Source organism: Echinops telfairi, unplaced genomic scaffold (assembly GCF_000313985.2).
Source record: "Echinops telfairi isolate 266 unplaced genomic scaffold, ASM31398v2 ScPeMD7_7400;HRSCAF=8409, whole genome shotgun sequence".
Taxonomy (NCBI): domain Eukaryota; kingdom Metazoa; phylum Chordata; class Mammalia; order Afrosoricida; family Tenrecidae; genus Echinops; species Echinops telfairi.
In genome coordinates, this window is record NW_022111300.1 from 10,878,421 (window position 1) to 10,885,868 (window position 7,448).

Genomic DNA, 7,448 nt, shown 5'->3' on the forward strand with positions numbered 1-7,448 from the left:
GGTAGAATCATTCATTGTGAAGTTTTGGTTTTCAGGCTCACGGAGACATCTTTTCATTTATGTCCTTTTCCAGCTGACTCTAAACTAATCCTTCTCGCCTTCGGATCTTTGCACAAGCCTCCACTGGCATCACCCGGGAGTTTTGTGCCCAGAGAAAAGGTAGGAGGCCAAAAATCCCCAAATCTGCACGTTTTATTTCATTGGTACATGTATTTAATCCATCTGCAAACTGCTCATTGGCTAGTATCACGGGCTTTTCTCTCTGGGAACACTAAGGTATGTGTATTCAACAGTGGAAAATAAACATAAGATTTTATTACAAAGTGCCACTGCCGCTCCTGGCATGAGTAATTTGTGCACCTGCATTTTTAAAATGTTTCAAAGTTTCTCCCCTTGGTGGATTCCGTGGTAGCACACATTAGCTTCCCGGCTGCCACAGCCTGGTTCTTGTAGGCGCCTCTCACTTCTGCCCATGCTCATTAGCAGTCGTTCTTTGCCAAGCAGATAGCAAGCCAACCTCTGGCTGTCCACACAAGCCTTTGAGAGTGCCCCTTCCCCATTTGTCCTTTCTCCCAAGAATTAGTGGAATTATGGAGGGGGTAGATCCCAAGAGCCCACAGATAGCAGTCAGAGTAAGGGTGGAGATTTGTTTCAAAGTTGCAGCAGTAGTGTGAGGGGATAAGGCAGACTTGGTTCCCATTGCCACACTCATAGTCTTCTTTCTCCGCCCCGCCCCCCACCACCCCAACTTAGAAACCAAGCCACTTGCCTCCTCAGTGAGCATCTTTGGCAAGTAAGCGAACCCAGGGTGAGCCAGATGGAACCTGAAGCCTTCAGTCAATAGGAGAACCTGGCTTCAGGGTGCATCAGACTCAGAGAAATGAAGATAGGGACGTTGGGAGAGGAGGGTATGGTTGCTGAGAATGGGACACCACGTGCCGGCTTTCTTTTATCTTTTCCTCGCCTTGCTTTGGTAATCATCTTGATTTTTGCAGGTGTCTAAAGTAGGCTGTGTATGCACAGTGCTAACTAGTTTCCCCTGTGGTATTCATCATCTCCTGAAAATGTTCGCTGATTCCTTCCAACGTCCCCCACAACAACCCCGAAGGTTGGCAACCCCAAGCCATCTTAGACAGGCTAATACTTTCTTAAAGTCCTGTTGCAACACACTACGTGCATCTCCCTCCAACAGCAGGGCTTGGAGGAAGATGGTAATGGCCATGTGATACACCGCAGTAGAGTCTCTGTCTCTATAAGCAACAGCAGGCAGAGAGCTTGATGTAAAGAGTCTTTATTTCTCTGTCCAAGACTACAAATAGAGACGCAGGGAGGGGAAATGGCAAGGACTGCTGGGTGTAAAATCTTCATTGTTTAGTGTGGTTGAGAGCAACCGAATGCTGGTTTCATTTAAATACGGAGTTTTCAAGCATCAGGCATATTTGCCTTGGGAGCTGCCTGGCCCAGGCACACAATTAAATCGATTTAAATGTAAGAGTGATCTGGTTTCAGTCCAACTGGCTGTAGTGCTAGGGTGTTGCTTTCAGGACTGAGGTGCAAGTCCCTTATTCCTGCTTTGGATGACGTTCCTCTTGTCCTGCTTGTCCTGCAGGGCTTGACTGTGCAGCAAACTGATCTGTATTTGATGCCCTCCTAGAAGAAGAAATATCCTTGGATTTCAAGTCCTAAGTCCAAACTCAGCGAAACATTTCTCTAGTAATCCCCGAAAACATTCTAAGTGAACTTTCTGTTGAGTCTTGCCTTTGATGAAGGGTTTTTTGAACTGGAATGAAAACCACACCCACCCACGTGTGCATGGACAGATTGAAAGCTAGTCATTCTCATTTCAGTCCACTGGGAGAGAAATCAAAGGCTTATTTTGATACATGTTTCTGGATTGTGCCACACCTAGGTTGCTCATGAATGTCATACTAAGTTAGGCATACTACAGGCGAACTGTTGAAATTATTGTAACGCTCAGCTGTGCTTTCCAATGAGTCAGAAGAGAAACAATGCCATCACGCTGATTCTGAAGGATGGTGACCGCACGGGAGTCAGAGTAAAACTGTGCTCCTCGGGATTTCCAAAAGATTGGAAAGTAATCTCCAGGTCTTTCTTCCAAGGTGCCTCTGGGCGGACTTGAACCGCCAACCTTCCCATTGGAGCCAGAAGCATTAACTGTTGCAACTCAAGGGGCCTCTTTACACCGAGTATCACTTGACGTAATGGGTTACACATTGGAGAGCTAACGGAAAGATCAACAGTTCAAAACGACCAGCCACTCCACAGAAGAAAGGTGAGGCTTTCTTCTCGGGTAAAAATTTACAGTCTCAGAAGCCCAGAGGGATATTTCTACTCTGTCCTGTGATTCAGAAGCAATATCCCTTTCATCAGAGTCAACATTGCCTCGGTCTTGTTCACAGTTTTTAAGTAAAGAGAACCTTTTGTGAGTTAGTTGTCACAAAAATTCAAAATGAAGATGCCGTGTTAAGATAAGTAACTGCTAAAAGGAATAGCTCTTCGATTTCAGAGGCTTAGGCTAATAAAGGTATCTTGTTTCCTTCCGTCCCCATGATGCAGAGAGCTGCGACTGACTCAGCTCCATGAAATCGTTCAGGGATCCAGGTTGCCTTTGTCCTCTACCATCTCCATCTCCCGGATGTGGTCCCCACTGGAACAAGAGAAAACAAAGAGAGAAAAGAGAAAGTGGAACACACATTTTCTCTCTGTACTTTGGTCCCAGAGACGGGACAATCTCTGCCCTTCAGTGTTGCCCCAACTATCTGGAGATTTGGTGGGAAAATACCCAAGTCCAATCACCGAGAAGGGCTCCAGTTCTCCCTCCTCGTCAAGTCTTGGTGCTGGTAGGCTGAGCATTCGGAGAGGCCTGCCGTCCCGAGGTCCCCCTTCACCAGCACCGCCAATGTCCTGCACCAGTGCAAGTCTTTACAGCAGGAGCTGTTAGGAACAGAGCTGTCTGAAATGAACGACACCAAAAAGTATGCCTGACATAGTCTCCAACCAGCTCCAAGCATCTTAATCTAATTTAGTTATGACTTAGAGTAGCCAACTCCTTTCATTTGCTATAGAGGGAAAAAAGACAGTATCAGACATTAGATGATAAATATGATTTTATGATGGTTTTAAAGATGTCATTTTTGAAAGTATTATGGTAGCGTGCAATACTTAAATCTTCCTCTTTGCCTATCATTTAGGTTCTTAAACTTGCTTTCGACATACTTGCTCCTAACACAATGCTTCTGACATATTGAGCCAACATTGTAAAAACATGAATAGTACTTTTGCAGTCATGCTAAAATGTTTCTTATATGTGTGACCTATCCTAGTCTTAGACTTGTAATTGAAGACAATGGAACCATGAAACGACTTTAGTTCAACAAAGAGTGTTGTTCCCTGGGATTTAGACCCCTTGGAAGAGAAGCCACATCTCTTGAGGTTGTAGGCTCTGAGGTCTTTACGAATCTACTCTCTCGCGCCTGAAACGGAATCGTTGCCGTCTTTGTCTCGCCACTCTGCACACACTATCCAAACCAGGGGCCCGCTCCTCAGGAGAATATCCAAGCCCAGGATGTCATGTTCCGTCTCGATGATGAAGTGCAGATTTGTCATCAGAAAGCCAACTCTTCATTTCCAAAAGCTGGATATAAAGGATGCCTTAAAAGACGATAGTGATGAAATGTACGCCCCCTCCCCACATCTGCCTTCGCCCAAAAGGAAAAGCTTAAGAATCTGATCTGGACCTTCGCCCAGAGTATTTCATTCGGTTTCAAAATGCACCCAGTTCCTTTTACTTCATGATCTTGCCTTCCCGCGTTCTGTCGGCTGGAGCCTAACAGACACGTGTTGATAGCCGTGTTGCACTCAGGAACGCTGCCTGCTGCATCTACCTGGTTTCTTCTTGTCCCCAGGGGCATGGTCGTGTGATGACTTCTGACAGAGGGAGCGTGTTCCAGAAAGAATGTGTCACTCGACACCCTTGGGTTCCTTCCGTTACCCATCAGGCCACGATGCTCCTCGTCCTCCTCACAGTTCTTTCCTTGCTCTTTGAAACCAAGAGCGGAGGACAGAGGTGCCCTCTTCCTCTTCCACGGCTTTAGGTTTGCAGGATTTGTAAGACCCCACCCTAACCCACCAACTCGTCCTGGCAGGCTTCCATTTGGGGGAACATCCTCAGGGGAAAAGCAACCAGAGCGGTTGCCAGTTCCAGCTGGTGATGATCCCACGAGTGTTAGAGTAGCACAGTGCTCCGTGAGTGCCCAAGGCTGTGAGCTTTTGAGAGCAGATTGCCGGGCCTTTCTTTGGAGGCACGTCTGGGTGAGTTCCAATCTTGAACCCCTTGGTTACTCATGGAGCGCTTGGAGGGGCTTCTATCTAATATAACCTGTTCCCGCACAGGGTTGATTCTGACTCTCAGTGACACTCTAGGATATGGGGGCACTCCCCCCAAGGCTTTCCCAGGCTGTAGTCTTCATTTGAAGCCGACTGCCATCGCTCTCCTTCACCAAGTTTTCTGTCAGCAGCCAAGCTCGGCACTGGGTCACCACCAGGCCTCCTTCCATTGAGCAGAATCAAATGAACAACCAGGAGTTGATTCCCGCACAGAGTGATTTCTAAGGCTGTCAATCTAGACAGGAACAGACAGCCTGGTCTTTCTCCATGGCCTCGCTGGGGGGTTTGAACCTCCAACCGTGTCCAATTTGGCAATGCCTTCAAAACCAAACCACCACAATAACTCACTGGCCGGCAGTCGATTCTGACCCGCGGGACGCTATAGCACAGGGCCCGACTGCGCCTTTGGGTGTCTGAGATTGCAGTTCTTGTAGTCTCTCTTCTGGGGAGCTGCTGCTGGTTTCAAAGTGGCAGTTAGCAGCCTTGCATGCATAACCAATTATGCCAGCAAAAAAAGCTCCTCCTGGTTGACCCGCAGGGGAAGCTGCCAGACATCCAGAAAAATGCAGCCACGGCAGAGGCCCGAGAGAGGCACCCACTTTCATTACTAGGGACACTGGGCAGCCGGGCAGCACACTTAACTGGCCTCAGTCCCACCTTTAAATGTTGGGGTTTTAATTGTGCGTTTTTGCTTTGCTCCATACTCCAGTGTGACTGAGAGAGCTCCTTTCCAACTGTCCCCACAGGCACGTCAACAAGCCTGGAGGGTGCAAACATCAGACCTGTGGTTTCCTGGGGATGATGACAATGTGGGGGTGGGCTGGCAAAGATGGTTTCCCTGCATCCAGGGCTCTCGGCGGCCGAGGAAGAGGAATGCAGACAGGCATCTGTTAGACCAACGTGGTGGTCTCCAGGGGCCCTCCCGTGTCCGCCGCTGGGGGGGCGGCTGGCGCCCGAAGCCTGTGAGGGCAGTCCGGCCAGACAAGGCAGAGAGGCTGCGGACTCACTCCGGGCCTGGCTTGGAGAGAGAAGGAACCGAGTGACATGACAACCCGAAGTGATTCCATTTCATCGTTTTGTACACATGCCTTCACAATGTCCTATATGTTATATATAATTTACTAAAGCCTGCTTTTAAAAATAGATTTGAGGCGCTGTGGAGACCCCAGAAGCATATGTTATTGTACTGGGCTTGAGTTTCCCTTTGGCTCCCACAGGGGACCTCTGAGGGTCTATTTGAGGGCATGAATATGGAAAATCCAACTCCAGCTCCCCCACCCCACTCCCTGAGCAGCTCTGCCGAACTGGGCAAAGCCCTTGTGGTTTCCAAAGAACAGATGTAAGAGACAGAGTCCGGAGAAAAGGAATTTGGGGAATGGGTCCTAAGAATCACCACATTTCCTCTCGCTCTCAGCAAAAGACGGCTCTTTACAGGGGCAGGGTACATCTGCGAGGCTCCAAACCACCAATTATTTTTCCAAGCAACATAATTGCAGCCTTCTCCTGAAAATGCGAAACACTCAAATGAAATACAGCTTTAGAAATTTTCACTTAAGTTAATTGGTCCCAATTACTCGGTCTTGATTTGGCCCCCTAAAACACATGAAATCCAAATTATTTTTTTTTCTGTTTTATCCTGTTCTCTTTTTCCAGAGAAAAAGAATGAGAGTGCACAAGAGAGAGAAATGGAAGGAGGGAAGGAGGGGAAAAGATGGAAAGAAGGAAAGGACAGAGGTATTAATTCTACGGATTTCATGACAACACAACCTACCAGGACCCAAGGCCAGCACACTGCCCTGGAGTCAATGCTGACTCACAGTCGCCCCCTGCAGGGTTCTGAGACGGGAACTGTTCACAGGCCCCAGCTTTATCGAACTGCCTGCCATGTGGACCGCAGCCCAAGTTGTAACCACTAAGCTACCGGGCTCCTCCTGGAGCCTACGAACACTCACCATGCACGATCAATTCTTTTCTCTCTCTCTCTCTCTTTTACAGGGGAGAGCGAACGCAGTCCCCCACTATCACAAATTATGCAGTCAGGTTTCCCGCATTTGGGGAAATCGCAGGGGTCAGCACACCCGCAGTGCAATGGGTGAGCCTCACCCCTGGAAAACCATCTTCGGGATCATGGTGGCTCCCCTGCCAGGTAAGCATTGCACGATCAATTCTTATCATAGAATAATGTGTGATAAATGGAGTTTCAGCTTGCTTAAGCATAATGCTTCTCAGATGGCATGAATACCACCAACAAAATGGCTTTGTAGCATCTATCTGCATTGAATGACAGCATAGTTAATTGCCTGATTAGTATCTCCACAGCTGCCTGTTTTGTTTTTTTCTCCTCCTTTTCCTTTAATTACTACTTCGTTCTCAAAAAAGTTATTGATACAGGATTCAAAATATAAATCACCACCCTATTGGAGATACACCTCCAGGAAATTTGAGAAAAGCAACAACTATAAAAACACCAGCCGCAACAAAGCCAGACGAAACCACAGGATTTACAGCATCCTTGTAATTGAATAAGAAGAACAGCTACAACCAGAGTGAATTCATGGGTTCAAAAGGAACTTGGCCGAGAATTTTAGCTTTGTACGTATATGGGTACATGGAAACTGGGGTTACAGAAGAAAGGGGGTTTGTGTTCTAGCTAGGAATATTTTTATTAAAAATAATAAATTTCCAATGAGGCCCAGGCCCAAAATTTTATAGACATTTTTTATGTCACACACCTCCCCTTGCCGCCTTTGATTCTGTCACCCAATATAAGCCTTACCTCCACATGTCGCTAGAGACAAGGCTGGCCAGCCTCCATCTGCAGGCCTTTGTCTATGTGGGCCTTGGAAAGCTACCCAGACCCCCTAGATTTCCTCTTGAACCTCTCTGAACTTAATCTGTTGGGTTTGGTGTTGCAGAATGTATATGCATGTCAAAGACTGTGGCCATGGATTATGTATACGATGTTCAATTCCATTTTGCAGGCCTTAAAATGTGAGCCCCAGACTTGGTACACACACAGCGGCAGTCAGTTCTGAGAAGGT

General features: G+C 47.4%; 1 non-coding gene across 1 annotated transcript; it reads right to left on the bottom strand.

Moving 5' to 3' along the window:
- Window positions 1-6,399: 6,399 nt before the first annotated feature.
- On the bottom strand, window positions 6,400-6,561 carry LOC115871715. Its single transcript, XR_004047436.1, has one exon. It is a non-coding gene; the product is annotated as a U1 spliceosomal RNA (small nuclear RNA).
- Between the last annotated feature and the right edge of the window lie 887 nt (window positions 6,562-7,448).